The sequence below is a fragment of the Coturnix japonica genome, chromosome 36 (genome assembly GCF_054131305.1).
Source record: "Coturnix japonica strain WE chromosome 36, WE-NBRP24, whole genome shotgun sequence".
Taxonomy (NCBI): Eukaryota; Metazoa; Chordata; class Aves; order Galliformes; family Phasianidae; genus Coturnix; species Coturnix japonica.
This window is the reverse complement of record NC_140698.1, coordinates 4186675-4204840: the sequence shown is the minus strand read 5'-3', so window position 1 is coordinate 4204840 and position 18166 is coordinate 4186675. Positions and strand designations below refer to the sequence as shown.

The 18166-nt window shown below is 46.7% G+C and overlaps 1 long non-coding RNA gene across 1 annotated transcript; it reads right to left on the bottom strand.

Moving 5' to 3' along the window:
- Positions 1–10913: 10913 nt before the first annotated feature.
- On the bottom strand, positions 10914–13012 carry LOC107324622 (uncharacterized). The gene is made up of 3 exons (XR_014938469.1): positions 12838–13012; positions 12301–12388; positions 10914–11839 (listed from the first exon to the last, which is right to left on the bottom strand). It is a non-coding gene; the product is annotated as an uncharacterized LOC107324622 (long non-coding RNA).
- Between the last annotated feature and the right edge of the window lie 5154 nt (positions 13013–18166).

The following is an 18166-nucleotide window of genomic DNA, read 5'->3' as shown; positions in this document are numbered from 1 at the left end:
CAGCTCCCCGGGCAGGCTGAGTGCTGAGCCTGGCAGGCGGCAGAGTCCCATACCCGGCACACAGCCCCTGGGGCTCTGCAGGACAGCCCTGGGCACTTGCCTGTAGCCCTGGCTGCACAGCCTGCAGCCGTGCTGGGACATGTAGCCCTCAGGGCTGTGCTTTCATACTGCAGCACAGAAGCCCACAGCTGTAGCAGAAGGGTTTTTCCACAGTACAGAAACATGCAGTGCCTGCAGCCAGATCTGCCATGGGATGTCCCTGATTTGGTTAACCCTCTATGAAAGGAAGCTGCATGGTCTGCAGTGAGACTTACCTTTTCATGTGCCCACAGCCTGCTCACACTGTACACATCCTGGAAATTCTCTCCCCTTTCTCTCCTCTCCTTCTGTCACCTGCAGCCTGTGCTGTGCACAAGAGCTGCTCCTGAGCACAACTTTCTCTCTGTAGCAATGCCCACCTTTATGAGCTCACTGTGTCCCAGGAGCCCGGCCAAGCTCAGCAGCAGAGGATGTCATGTTTTATCCTTCTCACTCATCTCCCCTGAGATGTCCCTGTGTCCTCTTGGCCAACAGATCCTGGAAAACAGCCACATCATGATTGTATTTTGAAATCTGATGAATTAAACACCAAATGTACAGTGGTCAGTGACTGATTCCAGACCTGATACCTGAGATCCTGTGATGAAACAAAATGGGCATACAGGCAAGGACAGAGAGAGGCGGACTTCCCCTGTGCACGGCAGTGATTTAGTTGAGGCAGTTCAGGAGTCTCATCCCTAATGGGAAACCCTGGGGCTGAAATGGGATTCAGCTCCCCATGGACACACAGTATCATTGGGATTCCTCTGATGCAGTTCAGAAGTGCACAAGGAGTTGCCTGCATGTGAGCTCCTGCTCTGAGTCCTCGGTCCTTCAGCAGGGAGGCAGTTGCTCACACACAGACACTGGGTGATGCCCAAGGTGCCTGGGCTGCTCCTGATGAGTGTCAGTGCTTATAAAATGTGTGGGAAATCCCTGGGACAGAAACCTCTTTCCTGAACATCAGCTGTGGGGCAGAGAGGGAACAGAGGTATTATCGACCATCCTAAATGACAACAGACCCCAGCGTTTCGGGCACTTCATGGTGCCTTTGTCTCCAACTCCACTGAGAATGCAGAGTTACACAGCTGACTAAATGGATGAGCTCACAAAAGAAGAGCCAGATCTTTTTCTGTTCTCCATCTGAGGCATATTCTGGAGCTCAAGGGAATACAAAGATAACATACGTCTTTATTCTTCAACAGACATAACCTCAGTTTTCGGTGGGCTCTCAAGTGAATGGCTTCAGAAGCAGCCTAGTGTCTCTGGGCTCTCCCACACACTCACATGCAACTGTAAATGCAGCACAGGGCCTTCAGGAAAGCCATGCCCATGGTGTATCTGTGCTGCTGTGTCAACTCCAAGATCCACAATGGATCTAAAGCCTGTGTGCCACCTTCTTCACAGTAATACCATAGATGAGCTATCCAGTCAGGCTCTGTCCAGTGATGCTTTCCAATGAGTATGTTTACTTCTGTATTATTGCACTAATGAGAACAACAAAACTTGAGGAGCTAGAAATCTTTGTAGAGTTACATGCCTGAGCTCTTGTTTGGACCACAGTGGTACAGTTGAATGGCTTCTACAACTGCACTGTAGCACAAGGGGCATACAGGGGTAGCACTGGTGTATACATTCTTAATGATGGATTGGTGAGGAGACAAGGAAAAGAGAGTGCACTGAGCTCTGCCTGGGGGTGGCAGAGCAGCCAGGCCAGAGCTAATGGAAATGGCCAATGGAGGAGATCAACAGTGTCTGTTCCTGTCTTCCCGATCAGGGAGAGCAAGTAGAAAGTGCCCTCTGCAAACAGATGGGAGTCTCATGTTGTCTGGCCATTGTCCCCTTTGGGAGCCTTTTTCACTCCAGTATCTGCTGCAGAGACAGCACAGCAGGGCATGTGCCGTCCAGCAGAACCGTGGAGAGCACAGATGGCAGCTTCTTGACCAAGCAGTGGAGGAACCAAAGAGGAGAGGTGCTCTGCTGGATCTCATACTCTCTGGCAATGAAGGTCTAGTGGGAATTGTGAAGGTGAGAGGGGCATCAGGCCACGTGCAAAAGACAAATGGATCTAATTTTATTTATTTGTTTGTTTGTTTGTTTGTTTTTAGGCTGTAAGATTAAAAGATGAACATACATGTCAATAAAACTGAAACAAAGAATTGAAGACAAAGAATTCAATGAAAATCCTTTAACCCTTCTCATCATGAGAAATTCTCATGAGTCTTGATCCATTTTTAGTTGTAAATATGAGAATTTGTGGGGATTTTGTGTCTTCTTTTTTTTTTTTTTTTTTTTTCCCTATATTTCAAATGCCTTCGGGTACAGAGACACAGACAGTGGTGCCATTGCCATTGCCCTGCGACTAAAGCCCAGCGTCCACCGCTGCTCTTCCCTGCTGCCTATTTGATGTCCCTCATTTTTCAGGTGTCTGGAGCTGTCCTGAATAAATGGCCGTGGTTAAGGGCATGTTTTCAGCAGACCATTTGGACTCACGCTCCTCCCACTGCCTGCCATATTTCCCCATCCTTGTTCAGTCAGATACCTCCCAATTATCTGTCTGATTTCTGACTTTCAAGGAGATTACTTGAATTTGCTCTGTCTCTCCAAAGTCTGATTGACTGTGTTGTCAAATCCTTCACCATAATTCTATCTATCCCTTCCTATCTTTTCTTTTTCTTTCTTTCTCTCTTTCTCTTTCTATTTTTCCCTTTCTTTTTCTTTTTCTTTTTCCTTTTCTTTTCCTCTTTCTCTTTCTTTTTCCTTTTCCTCTTCCTTTCTCTTTTTCTTTTTTTCTGCTTCTTTTACTTTTTTTTTCTTTATCTTCTTTTTTCTTTTCCTTCTTTTACTTCTTTTTCTAATTGTCTTTCTTTTTAATTTTTTAAAGCACAATGTCTAAAAGATGTTCATTAATGTCAGTAAAAGTTAAAAATAAGAGTTGAAGACAAAGATATAAATAAATGAGAATGTGTTAAACATTCTCAATGTGTGAAATACTCACAAGTCCTGTTCAGTTTTAAGTTGATACCTCTCAACTACCTGGCTTATCTATCCCAGGGAGATTACTGGAATTTGCTCCATCTCCCAGAGTCTGATGGCCTCTGTTGTCAACTCCTTCACTGTGATTCAATCTATCCTATGCTACCTCAGTATAAATCATTTCTTTTAAAAGTATTCCATATGAAAGACAAACTTCAATAGATGCAGCTTGAACATGGCATGCAGTTGATCGCTGTTTTACTGTTCATTCAATTGCATCACCTTTCCTTCCGTTTGCTGGCCAGATAAAAAAGAGAAATCTTTCCTTTTCCATGTGCAGCTGGTTCTCTGAGGAAAGCCAGTGGGAGTTGGTGCAAAGAAGTTTTAACACTGAGCAGATGAATGCAGAGGAGAAGAGTGATGTGAAGAAAAGTGATGCAAGTCCCATAGGTCCATTGTGAGCAGAAATTGGGTAGGGAGGTTGAGAAGGACATTTGTCAACACAGTAACAGTACAGAACTCATTGGGACATCCTGGATTGGTATCAGTTGCACAGTGCTGCTTTAATGTCTTCTTTAAACCCAACTATAAATAAATAGACAATAAATTTATAATGGATTCTTTCTCTTTAATCTCTCTCCAGATATCTCTGCTTTTTGCTGAACAAGTTCTGATAACCTGAAGAAGAGAACAAGATGGCACGAGGCACAGGAGACTCTTTGATTATAATGGGCCCCAGGGCGCATTTGATGCTGAGTCCATCAATCTCCAGTGCAGAGAGAAGTTTGCACAAAGTACTCAGCAAGACAAAGTCAGAAGTAATAGTGAAGTATCTTGCAGTACTAATGGGCCCACTGAGGGCCATGATCAAGCAAGCTTCCCAAGGGACTTGTTAGAGAAGATAACTGGAAGCCATGACTATAGGCAGGGAAAGGCACTGGCATGCTAAGAAACCTCTCCTTTGCCTTACGAAGCAGACAGGTCAAGCCCTGATTACAAGACCAGTGGTAGAGAGATCCTGTCTCTCATGTTGGCTCAGGACCCTTCCTGGGGCAGTGGGATGGAGGTCTGTATGATGCTAAATGAAAGGCATGGAGACAGAAGATCCCAGGCTCTACATGTGGTGCAAGGATGCTGTCAAGTTCATATCCCACATGTGCCCTGTATCTCATCACAGGATGTGGGATGTGATAAGGGCCCCGTCTGAACAAGCAGTCAATTTTAGTAAAACTCTGAACTTCAGATCTTTCAGTTCCAGTGCCCTCCTGTGCACACTCTCCCATAGTTTGATGCACTTTATGTTCTGCATTGCCCAGAAGAGCACCCAGTGCTCCAGGTGAGGCTGCAGCAGTGCAGAGCACACAGGGACAATCCTTTTCCTCACCCAATTGGCAAAACATGCTTGATGCACTCCAGGGCCTTCCTGGCTGCCTGGGCACACTGCTGACTCACATTCAATTTGATGCAGAACAGGACCCCCAGTCCTTTTCAGTCAGATTTCTCTCCAGTGCCCCATATCCAGTCAGTGTGTATGTCCAGGGTTGCCCCTACCCAGGTGCACAATCAGGCACTTGTTACACTTAATGCACTCGGTGCTTAGTACCGACTGGTACCCACTTCTCTGACTTGTCCACATCTCTCTGCAAGTCCTCTCCACCCTCAGTGGAGGCAACAGCACCTCCTCATCTGGTCTCACCAGCAAACTTGCTCAGAACATCTAGTTCTGCATGGAAGTCATCAACAAAAACATGAGAGAAGTGGCCCGAAAATGGAGCCATGGGGGACCCTGATAGTGACCATCTACGAGGCTGATGGAACCCATTGACTATAATCCCTTTGGCCTGACCTATTGGCCAACTACTCACCCACCATGTTCTGTTTCTGTCTAGCCATATGCAGGACATTCTCTCCAGAAGGGTGCTGTGAGAAACAGTATCAAAAGCTCTACTGAAATCCTCAAGGATTACATCAACTAGCTTCCCTTGGTCAGCTAAATGGATAACCGTGTCATAAAAGGATCTGAAATGAAATGACCTTCCCCTCAGTATCTTGCATTAGCTGCAACCCATGACAGGATTGTCCTTCAGCTGTTTTTCCGTAACTCCCACCATCATTTCCTCCACAATTTTAACAGGCACTGGAGTGATACTGGCTGGTCCATAATTGCTCATTTCATCTTTCTTGCTCTTCCTTACAATGAGACAACATTTGCCAGCTTCCCGTTAACTGGTATGACCCTGGATATTTTTAGATGCCATGGAAAAGAGAGCCCAGAGCATGCTAAAGTGTCATCAGTGCAAGAACGTAGATGTGCCATAGCTTTGCAACTCCTTGAACTCCGCAGTATGCCGCAGATGGAGCAGAGAGGAAGATCTGCCTCTTCTGTTCTGAGCTCATCCTTTTGATAAGCTGAATATCACTACATACTCCATGGGGTCAGGTGCAAAAGACACAATGGGTGCCCTAAGCACGTGGCTGAGGTGGTATTTAGGATGGCCAAGAATACCTCCCTTCTGGCCCTCAGCTGATGCTCCAGAAGGAGGTGTCTATCTCATAGATTTTCCGTCACAGTTTACAAGCACTAGCACAAAACTAGGATCACCCAAGGCACCTTGGGCATCACTGAGAGTCTGTGTATGAGCAGTGCAGTCCCTGTGGAATAAAAACCAAGGATTCAGATGAGGGACTCACACACAGACACCTCACTGTGCACATCTGAACTCAGCTAGGTGGACTTGCAACTCCCGTGGTTCTTTGAAAAACTGATCCCAATTCAGCCCCAGGGTTTCCATCTGAGGATGAGATGCCTAACACTAGAGTAATGATGGGATGGTCTGATGATAACAGGACAAATGGAAATGGATTTAAATTAAAAAGGGGAGACATAGGTTAGATGTGAGGAACCTATTTTTTTTACACAGCAACACTGGAAAAAGTTCCCCTTAGAGGCTGAGCATGCCCGATGGATGGGATCCTGGGTTTACTCTGGGTTTACCCTCACATCAGTCCAGGTTTCTACTCATACTTTTCTCTAGGTGAACTCTCACTTTACTCAAGGTTTTACTCACAGTTTACCATCAGGGAGTGTGATCGGGAGATGGGCTGGTGGAGTGACTTGCTGGCATCCCCGAGGGAAGACTGCCAGGCAGATACCCCCAGAAAAGTGGTTGACTCCCTGCCCTGTCACAGTCGGACAGACCTGACTGATGAGGAGGGTTGGAAGAGAGTCCCAACTCAACGTCACAGGAGCCCCCCCATGCCTGCCTAGCCCTCTACCCCTGCTCCCTCTAAGCAACAGGTTTGACGCTCTGAAATCTGAAGGAGATAAGAATGGGGAGGCAATGGAGGATCTGCCTGGGAAGGAGACTAATGTAAGGCAGTCACTACCAAGCCTTGTGACTTCCTCTGCCATGAAAGAAAGAAGGGTGGCCATGGTGGGTGACTCCCTTCTCAGAGGAATAGAGGGCCCCATTTGCAGACTGGACCCGAGCCATCAGTAAGTATGCTGCCTTCTTGGCTTCAGGTCAGGGACATAATGAGGAAACTCCCAATGCTGGTTAGGTCCACTGATTATTTTCCACTACTCATAGTTTAGGTGGGCAGTGATGAAATTTCTTAGATAAGACTACAAACTATGAAAAGAGATTTCAGGAATTTAGGCCATTTAGTTCACAGAGTGTGAGATCAAGTGATTTTTTTGTTCTATACCTTCAGTGGCAGTGAGGGACACAGAGCAGGCTTGGAAAGCAAAGCAATGAACAATTGTCTCAGAGACTGGTATTGAGCCAGAAACTTTGGGTTCTTTGATCACAGGGCAGTTTACCTGGCCCATGGTCTGTTATCCATGAATGGAACCCAACTGTCTCAAAGAGGGAAATGAATCCTAGCACAGAAGGTAGTGGGGCTTATGGAAAGAGCTTTAAACTAGCTATGATGGGGGAGGGGACAAAACAGGGCTTACCAGAGATGAACCTACGGAAATGCTGCTTGAGTTGGGAGAGAGGCAGATGCCTCAGCTGAAGTGCATCTACACCAACGCACACAGCTTGGTCAACAAGCAGGAGGAGCTGGAATCAACTGTGCATCTGACAAACCATAACCTAGTTGCTATTACCGACCCATGGTGGGACCAATGCCATGACTGGAGTGCTGTGATGGATGGTTACAAGCTCTTCAGAAGGGATAGATGAGGAAGGAAGGGTGGTGGTGTGGCCCTTTATATTAAAGAGAGTTTTGATGTTGAAGAGCTTGGGATTCAGAACCATCGAGACGAGTGCATGTGGGTAAGGATCAGGGGAAAGGCCTGTAGGTGTGACATCTTGCTAATGGTCTATTATAGACTGACTAAAGAAGATGAATTGATGGGTGAGGCATTCTATGAGCAGCTTATTGAAGTCGCAAGATTGCCAGCACTCATTTTCTTGGGAGACTACAACTTCTCTGATATATGCTGGGAATATAATAAAGAGCAGAGGAATCAGTCCAAGAGGTTTATAGATTGCATGCAAGACAGCTTCCTTACGCAGATGGTATGAAGTCCTACCAGGGGTGGTTCCTTGCTAGACCAGCTCTTCACTAACAGTGAAGGACTGGTAGGAGTTGAGAAGGTTGGGGACTGTCTTGGGCAGAGTGGCCATGAAATGGTAGAATTCTCTATTCTTGGAGATGTCAGAAGGGTGACTAGCAAAACTACTATCCTGAACTTCTAGAGGGCGGACTTTGACCTGTTCAGGACACTTGTAGCACAGGTCCCTTGGGAGTCGCTCCTTATGGGTAAAGCGGTCCAGGAAGCCTGGACACTCCTCAAGATGGAAATCTTAAAGGAACAAGATCAGGCTGTCCCTGAATGCCATAAGGTGAGCCATAGGGGAAGAAGACCAGTGCAGATGAACTGGGAAAAACTATTGAGACTCAGGAAGAAAAAGAGAATCTACGCCCTCTGGAAGAAGGGGCTGGGTACTTGGGGAGATTACAAGGAAGTTGCTAAGGTATGCAGGGAGGAAGTTAGGAAGGCACATTACTTCCCTGTCGCTTAATCCATGCCCAGAGCTTCTCAGCCATGTCACTGCCAACTGTAAGCTCCATGCAGAGTTCAAGTGGGACACAGAGGGCACAGCCTTCTGCTGGGTGGATGCAAGTGTTGGTTGAACCGATGGGACAAAGCCCTCCCACCATGCCCTCCTGGGAAAATGGCCACCCCAAGAATGGCAGTCTGCCTCCTCCATGACCCCATCTGAAATGCTCCTGCACTGATTGATTATAGGGCTTTAAACCAGGTCCAAATGGGGAAGGGTGGGGAATTGGATGTGACAGAGAAGGGCTGAGGGATGTTGTTGCTGTTGGAGATTGAATGGAAAGCCTCTGTGTTGTTCTATAGGATTGTGTGAGGATTCCTCAGAGAAAGTCTTGTTGCCAATACCCCGTCCTAAATCTTATTGTGAACCCTCTGGGGGTAACCCCAACCTGCTGCTGCCCTAAAGTGCCTGTAGACCAGTGCGGGTAGCATGGGAAATAAACGGGACAAATCAAGAGAAAACCACAGAGCATTTCCTTTCATGCAGGCTGCTGCTTCTGAGCAAGTCCCTGAACATCAGTACCACAGTGTAGATGCAAGACCCAGACAGGCTAAATCAAAGCATGCTTCTGGAAGGGGATGCTTTCTGAAGAATCCTTACACTAATGAGAGGACCACAAACATTCACTCAGCGAACTCCAAATCTCTGTGCCTTTGCTGGCCTAGGGTCTTGTTTGGTTCACAGAGACATGGTGGGATGGTTCCCACCTCTGAACTGTAGCAAAGTAGGTACAGACTCTTCATTACGATTAGGCAATGAAGATGAAGAAAGGCTGCTGCCATCTGTGAGAGGGCACTGAGCTCTGCCTGGGGATGGCAGAGGAGCCAGCTGAGAACTGATGGGAAGGGCCCAGAGAGGAGAGCGGCAGATTCTGTTCCTTGCTTCCTGATCAGGAAGAACAAGAAGAGGGGACAGGCAGGAATCTGAGTTACAGCTCAGATGAATTTTTTTTCTTCAGACTGCCTACTATGGTGCAGTGTTTTGGTTCTCGGAGAAAATCATTGATAACACTCTGATGTTTACAGCTGCTGCTAAGCAGTGTTGTACAGAGCCAAGGCCATGGTCAGTAGAAGGCACATGGAGCTGGGAGGGAACAGAGTGAGGACAGCTGACTGATAGTGGCCAAAGGGACGTTCTCTATCAGCTGACAGCAAGCAGAAATTGTATTGAAAGGGGTGGGAGTTCATCTCAGTCTCTTCACTGCTCAGGGCCCAGCTGAGCATCAGTCTGGTGGTGCTGAGCAAGTGCTTGTGCATCAGTTGTTACATACCATTCCATATCAACGGATATATAGTGATAACTATTACTCCTCTTCTTTTATCTCTCTTAGTAAACTGCTTTGTTACAACCCAGAAGTTGTACTTTTTTTCCCAGTTCTCATCCCCATCCCACTGGGAATTGGGCAGTGCACAAAGCACTGTGAGCTGCTGAGCCACACGTTGGGTTCAACAACCACCATCCTTTTGGTGCCTGATGTGAGACTCCAAGGGTTGAGAAAGCAGCACATCTGTCCAGAGCGAGATAACTCAGGGCTTTGTGGGAGCTGGAGAAGTGCAGGCCATGGTGCTGATATGTGTGGATGTGCTCCCTATGTGTGGAGCTTGTTGAGTCTTCTTATGAAGCTTCACTGCACAGCTCCTTACTTGGTGCTTGGATGCTGTGTTAGGGTATTTATTTTGCTATGCTGTTTTACCTCAGTTTGTACCACGATAAAATTGGCAGCTGACAAAGTGAAGTTTTGTGCACATTCAGCTCTGCGGTCATCTTTGGGTTTTGGAAGTAATATTGTCCATATAATTAGGAATTACACAATTTACATTGTCGCCTCTGTGAGTCCGGGGGTGTACTGGATATTGTGTTGAGGGACATGGTTTAGTGGGAGCTATAGGTAATAGGTGAACGGTTGGACTGGATGATCTTTTAGGCCTTTTCCTCTCCAACTGCTTATGTTGTATATGTGTGAAAATACACTAAATATATTATATATGTATAAATACATTTGTCATAATTATTATCCTTTTCTTTTTCTCTTTGTCTCAACCCATAAACCTTAAACCACAGCACTGCCCTGAGACGCTTACAGATCTTGTTGGGACTATTCAATCTGATCTGGTCACACACTGAAGAGCACCAGAAGATCTCGAGGTTTTCTCAGGGAGCAGCTCCTGATGTATATTCCTTACACCAGCTTTGGAATAGGCCTCCCTCCAGTTCTCTGGTCCTGCACTAAAGGGGCCCTCTTGTTATGGCAGTGCCAGCAAGGAGACCAGCTCTGACAGACCTGTTCATATTGCCGGCTACTGACTGCAGCCCTGGATTGCTGCTGTAGAGACAAAAGGACGGTCGTGAGACACACAAGACTTTCAGGACTGCACAAATGAGAGGACTTGAGAGCACTGTGGTGGTGTAAAGAGATCAGAAATGAAAAGAGCACGTTGAGCTGCTGTCTGTGGCTGTACCTCCCCAAATCCAGACAAAGTAGGAAGAAAGATAAGCTAAGTAAACGTCAATTTTGAAAGCTTTTTAGGTATCATATAACGTATTTGGGTAATCTGGTTATATGTTTACATGAGCTCTTGGAGTGAAAAAAATGCAAATTAAGTAGGAAAGAAGTGAAATAAATTTTTATTTATAAGTTCAATAACTTTTTTTTTTTTTTTGCACATTGCTATATCTCACATAAGCAAACAATCAAAGATGCATAAAACATAAAGAACCATCACTGGGAATCGTATGAGGAAGCTGTGCATTTTATGGAAGCTGGAATAGTGCTTATTGCAACACCTTCCTGAGAGCGTGCTTGATCTCCCTGTTCCTCATGCTGTAGATAACAGGGTTCAGTGTTGGAGGAACCACTGCGTACAGAAGTGCCACTGTCAGATCCAGGAGTGGGGAGGAAATGGAGCGGGGTTTCAGGTAGGCAAAAGAAGCAGTGCTAAGAAATAGGGAGACCACGGCCAGGTGAGGGAGGCACGTGGAGAAGGCTTTGTGCCGTCCCTTCTCAGAGGGCATCCTCAGCACAGCCATGAAGATCTGCACATAGGACACCAATATGAAAACAAAACACCCAAAGGCTAAACTGGCACTAAAAAATAGAAGCACAACTTCCCTGAGATTTGATTCTGAGCAGGAGAGTTTGAGGATCTGGGGGATTTCACAGAAAAACTGGTTGACAACATTGCCTTTGCAGAAAGGCAGTGAAAACGTACTGGCAGTGTGCAGCAGGGAATAGAGAAGCACAGTGCCCCAGGCAGCTGCTACCATGGTGGCACAAGCTCTGCTGTCCATCAAGGTCCCATAGTGCAGGGGCTTGCAAATGGCAACGTAGCGGTCATAGGACATGATGGTGAGAAGGGACAACTCTGCTGAGATGAAGAAGAGAAAGAAAAAGAGCTGTGCAGCACATCCTGTGTAGGAGATGGCCCTGGTGTCCCAGAGGGCGTTGGCCATGGCTTTGGGGAGAGTGGTGGAGATTCAGCCCAGGTCGAGGAGGGCCAGGTTGAGGAGGAAGAAGTACATGGGGGTGTGCAGGCGGCGGTCGCAGGCTACGGCTGTGCTGATGAGGCCGTTTCCCAGGAGGGCAGCCAGGTAGATGCCCAGGAAGAGCCAGAAGTGCAGGAGCTGCAGCTGCCGCGTGTCTGCCAACGGCAGCAGGAGGAACTCGCTGATGGAGCTGCTGTTGGGCATCTGCTGTTGTTGGGCTTGGAGTCCTGCTCAGAGTGCAGAAGATAATGACAAATATAGACCATTCTCAGAGACACTCCTCCTGCTGTACTATAATTTTTTCCTTTCCCTTCGGAAAATGATCATTATCATGAACTTCACCATCCCTTTAAAAGAAGTAGATTAGGGAGCTCTTATTTTCTTCTCATATCCTGCTCACACAGCCTCCTGCATATTTTCGCCTTTAGAGCAGGTGTTCTTTGAGATCCCAGCCCCTGCCTCTGTGTACTTCAATCAAGAAATCTGCCTGTTTGCAGGAGACATCAACTATTAATGTCTGCAGAAAACAGCGATAAGTTAAACTGATTGATTCCTTTTTGAAAGAAGAGTCTGAAAGTACAACCTGTGTGACTGTTCACAAAAGAAAAAAAAACAACAAAAACAACAAAAAAGATGGATTGATAAAAAATATTTGTGAGTTGAAGAGCTGTTTTTAAGTTAGACATACCTTTTTAGATTTCTGCCACAATCCTCTTTCCTTCTTTCAGAACAGGAAATGGAAACCCCCTGCCTTGGCTCTCCTTTTGCAATGGACCCTAGGAAACATAGTGTTGTGCAGTGGAGCTGTGATCCCCCTGCCCCAGGCAGCAGCTGTGGCAGCACAAGCCCTGCCGGGGGCTCCTTCCCCCCACACGTCTCCCCGCAGCGCCCTGGGCAGCTCCCCGGGCAGGCTGAGTGCTGAGCCTGGCAGGCGGCAGAGTCCCATACCCGGCACACAGCCCCTGGGGCACAGCAGGGACCCTGCTCTGCAGGACAGCCCTGGGCACCCACCTGCAGCTCCGGCTGCACAGCCTGCAGCCGTGCTGGGACACGCAGCCTTCAGGGCTTTTCTTTCATACTGCAGCACTGAAGCCCTCAGCTGGAGCAGAAGGCTATTAACACAGTAAAGGAATATGCAGTGCCTGCAGCCAGATCTGCTACGGGATGTCCCAGATTAAGTGAAATTTCTATGAAAAGCATCTGCATGGTCTGTAGTGAGACTTACCATTTCTTGTTCTGTGAGTAACTCTCCTGCTGTGCTCTCACAGCCTGCTCACACCGTACACATCCTGGAAGCTCTTTCCCCTTTCTCTTCTCTCTGTCTGTCACTTGCAGTCTGTGCTGTGCACAACAGCAGCTCCTGGGCACAGCTGTCTCTCTGCAGCACTGCCCACTTGTATGAGCTCCCTGTGTCCCAGGAGCCCAGCCTAGCTCGGCACATCTGAGGATTTGAGTTTCTCTTCCTCGCTGCTTCCCCAGGAGATTTCCCTGGGGCTACAGAGCAGAAACCTTCTGATAGACAGCAGGCTCATCTCTGCTAAATGCACTTGGATGTCAGATCCGTTATTCACCAGTGGAAAGACTGATTCCAAAAGCATGACTTTGAGTTGTGGAATCAAACTCTATAACCCAGAGTTAGGTTTTAAATTAGGAAGTCTAGTTATTAGTCTCTTATTAGTCACCTGGTGTAAGGGGATCACTTTTATTTTGCATACCTGTAAGCAGAAGTGTTATATATTTGAAAACCAAACTGAAACATATCCAACAAATTTCCTGGAACTCATCTTCATATTCATTATTTTCCTGGAACTCATTTACATTCTGCCTGCATGTACCAGGGGGCGGACACATGTGCAGGACATATGGGTCACGGTTATTCATTGCATGTGTCTGTTCTGTGTGCCCTGGGCTGTGGATGTCCAGAACGTAGGGGGTTAGCCTAGCTGGTTTGCCATTCAATCAACGTAGGTCCTTAGCATCGCGGCTACATTTGGTGACCCTGACTTGATACAACTGGGTGCACACTCGTGGTGAGAGAAGTCTGGTTGTTATGGCTTAATTGAAGCGAGTGGTGAGTATGCTAAAAGGGACAGGGCAGAATGTGGACTATCCAGTCCATGAAAAGGAATTGAAGCCACTAATACATTGGATGATGAAGAAGGGGTTTGGCTCAACCCCTGGGGAATGCACTAATAAATGTAATTTAGAAAAGGCGAGAGGATAACTATTCCAGAACTATTTTTGCTCTGGTAGTAAGGAAGCAGAAAATCTGCTTCCAGCCTTTTGGTCATTACGTCTTTTTTCCTGAGTGAAGGAATCACAACAGCTATGGCAAGCAGCGCATGACTGCTTGTCTAATAAGGTTTGTCCCAAGTCTGAGTCTGACAACCTTGCCACCCCCTCAGATGCGGCACTAGACAAGGGGAATCAGATGGAGCCTGCGGCTGGAGAAATACAAGATACCAATGCAGAAGCGACTTTAGATCAGGAACCATCAATAGGGGTGGGAGGAGAGAAGCCAAAGAAGTCGAACGAGAATGGTTCAAGAAGGGCCGCGGTGGTTGCTGTAACCTCAGCCTTAATGGATCCTAAATCCCCTGTGGTACCTGTTTTGATGAGACTGTCCAGCATTACGTCAGGGAGACCTGTGATCTCTTCAAGACTTCCCCATATTTTAGCCTGAATAGAAGGATACATCTGCTTTTCATTTATTGTCACTGTTACAGGCTTAGCAAGGATAGCAGTGACTTGCTGGCGCTTTGCATTGTCATTGTGTTTGCAGAGTCAGGTCAGATTGGACAACCGGGGAGTCATATTCTCCAGACAAAGATGTTTCATTTCAAGACTAGATTTGTTATGTCCTGAAATACACTCTTCCAGAAACTCTAGGATAAGACCTCTACAGTGCCTGTCCTTGCTTCTTTCATTTCTGCTCAACCAAGTGGCATCTAATTTCTGGAAAGAGTTGGCCACTCTGACTTCCCACCAGGAGAATTGTGTGATATGCCTGGCCTTATCATCTGTAGGGGACCCTTTCTCACTCTGCTCATTTTGGGTTATAGTAATAGTAATAGTAATAGTAATAGTAATAGTAATAGTAATAGTAATAGTAATAGTCTCGTGCGGGTTGGAAGGGACCTTAGAGATCATCGAGTCCAACTCCCGGGATTCGAGCCTCTGTGCTGCAGAGCGGCACTTGTACCACTTGCACCACAGGGGGGATTGCAAGGCGGCATTCCTACCACTTGCGCCACCGGGGCACACAAAGGGTTCCCCTCCCTGGGTATTTCTTCAAGCCAGGGAACTACAGCAAGAGACTTAATATCTCAGTTATGACTTTAAGTGCGTCGCAAAACACCACTGACTACCTGACATGCCATGACACATGGTGAGCGTGAGCCCTCATTTGCACCTAATCAGTGGCCGTGTTGTGCAACATTCCAGGTATGGTTCGAGTACTGGCAGATGAAGAGGATGAGGAAGAGGAGGAGCTTCAGAGGAGCTGCAACCTCCATTGGCCACTATCCAAGTTCACTGGGATAGTGGTAATGACTGAGGTTCTTAACACACTCTAAAGGAATAGAAACTCCAATGGGGAAAAGAACACCACTACTGCCCTGCAGGGAGTGAAGAATGCTGTGCAGAGGCTCTGAGAAAAGAAAGGGTTCATCAATCATGACTGATGGGGCAGCAAGCTGGGTATCTCTGACTTCTGGAATTGGCTGTGGTTCGGCGGTATTCATGGCACTGTGCTCACGTGGCTGGGAATTGTCTCTGTGTTCTTATGCTTCGCACTAACTATTCTCCTGCTCTTCCAAGGCCTCATCAGGAGGCAGGTGATGGCCACACAGTACGTGCTTCTTGCAAACCAAGAGTCCTAAGTGTCATAGTTGAAGCTGAGACCCAATTGTTGCGTTTTGCCATGGAGTTCTCTCTAGAGCTCACTCCGTGACAGTGGGAACAAACCTGGGGAGAGAAGGAACAAAGTACCTCCCCTCTCTAACAACGCTGTGTGGCGGCCCAGCCGCATGCACTCCAGAACATGGTGCGTGAACAGTTGGCCAATAGGTCAAGCCCAAAGGACTATAGTCACTGGGCTCCATCAGGCTGTTAGATGGTCACTATCAGAGGTCCCCATGGCTCCATTTTAGGGCCACTTCTCTTTCATGTTTTTGTGGATGACTTGCATGCTGGACTAGAAGATGTTCTGAGCATGTTTGCTGATGATAGCAGATGAGGAGGTGCTGTTGCCTCCACTGAGGGTGGAGAGGACTTGCAGAGTGATGTGGACAAGTCAGAGAAGTGGGTACCAGTTGGTACTAAGCACCAAGTGCCTAAAATATAACAAGTGCCTGATTGTGTATCTGGGCAGGGGCAACAGTGGACATACACACTGACTGCATACAGGACACTGGAGAGAAGTCTGACTGAAAAGGATTGGGGGTCCTGGTCAGCATCAAATTGAACATGAGTCAGCAGTGTGCCCAGGCAGCCAGGAAAGCCAACGGTCCCCTGGAGTGCATCAAGCAATTTATTGTCAGCTGGGTGAGGGAAAGGATCGTCCCTGTCTGCTCTGAGCTGCTGCAGCCTCACCTGGAGCACTGGGTGCACTACTGGGCAATGCAGAACATAGAAAACATCAAACTATGGGAGAATGTGCAAAGGAGGGCACTGGAACTGAGAGATCTGAAGTTCAGAGTTTCACAGGGATTGACTGCTTGTTCAGACTGGGCCCTTCTCACATCCCACATCCTGCGATGAAACACAGGGCCCATATGGGACATGAACTTCCCACTGTCCTTGCACCCCATGCACAGCCTGGGATCTTCTGTCCCCATGTCTTTCATTTAACATCATACGGACTTCCAACTCACTGTCCCAGGAAGGATCCTTAGTCATCATGAGGTCCTCCCTGCCAAGGGTCTGGGATCAGGACTTGGCCTTTCTGCTTCATAAGACAAAGAGAGGTTTCTCAGCATCAGAGCCACCATGCCAGTGCCTTTCATTGCCTGTAGTCATATCTTCCAATTATCTTCTCTAACAAGTCCCTTGGGAAGCTTGCTTGCTAATGGCCCTCAGTGGGCCCATTAATACTCCAAGAAACTTCACTGTTACTTCTGACTTTGTCTTGTTGAGCACTTTGTGCAAACTTCTCTCTGCACTGGAGGATGGACTCAGCATCAAATGTGCCCTGGGGCCCATTATAACCTAAAGAGCCTCCTGTGCCTTGTGCTTTCCTGTTATCTTCTTCAGGTTTTTAGAACTTGTTCAGCAAACTGGAGAGATACCTGGAGAGAGCTTAAAGAGGAAGAATCCTTTATAAATTTATTGTCTATTTATTTATATTTTGGTTTAATCAAGACATTAAAACAGCACTGTGCAACTGATACCAATCCAGGATGTCCCAACGAGTTCTATTCTGTTACTGTGTTGACAAAGCTCCTCTATATCCCCACCCCCTTTCTACTCACATTGGCCCCATGGGACTTACATCACTTTTCCTCACATCACTCTTCTCCTCTGCTGTCACCCGCTCAGTGTTAAACCTCCTTTGCACCAACTCCCACTGGCTTTCCACAGAGAACCAGCTGCATATAGAAAAGTAAAAATTACTCTTCTTTTTTTTTTTTTTTTTTTTTTTTTGGCCAGCAAACTGAAGGAAAGGTGATGCAAATGAATTAACAGTAAAACATAGTGATCAACTGCATGCCATGTCCAAGCTGCATCTGCTGAGGTTTTTCTTTCATAGGGAATATTTGTTCAAGAAATGATTTAGACGCAGATAGGATCGGATAGATAGAATTACGGTGAAGGATTGAAAACAAAGTACATCAGACTTTTGAGGAATGGAGCAAATTCCAGTAATCTCCCTGTAAGTCAGAAATCAGACAGATAACTGGGATGTATCTCACTGAACAAAGAGCAAGGGATGTGGAAATCAAGAAAGCAGTGGCAGGAGTGTGTGCCCAAACGGCCAGCTGAAAACAAGCCCTTAACCACAGCCATTTATTTAGGAGAGCTGAAGACACCTGGTGGATGAGGGACATCATATAGGCAGCAGGGAAGAGCAGCGGCGGACACTGGACTTTAGTCACATGGCATTGGCAATGGCACCGCTGTCTGTGGCCCTGAACCTGAAGACACCTGAATAGCAAGGAAAAAAATAAAAAATAAAAAACACAAAATCCCATCAAAGACATATTTACAACTAAAAAAGGAACAAGACTCATGAGAACTTCTCATCTTGAGAGAAGGGTTAATACATTTTCATTGATTTCTATCTTTGTCTTCAATTCTTTGTTTCAGTTATATTGCCATATATGTTCATCTTTTAAGCTTACAGCCTCAAAAATAAATAAACAAACAAACAAACAAATAAATAAATAAATAAGAGACACATTTGCATCTTGCACATGTCCTGATGCCCCTTTCACCTTCACAATTCCCACCAGACCTACCATACCAGAGAGTATGAGATCCAGCAGAGCACCTCTCCTCTTTGGTTCCTCTATGGCTTGGTCAAGAAGCTGCCATCTGTGCTCTCCACGGATCTG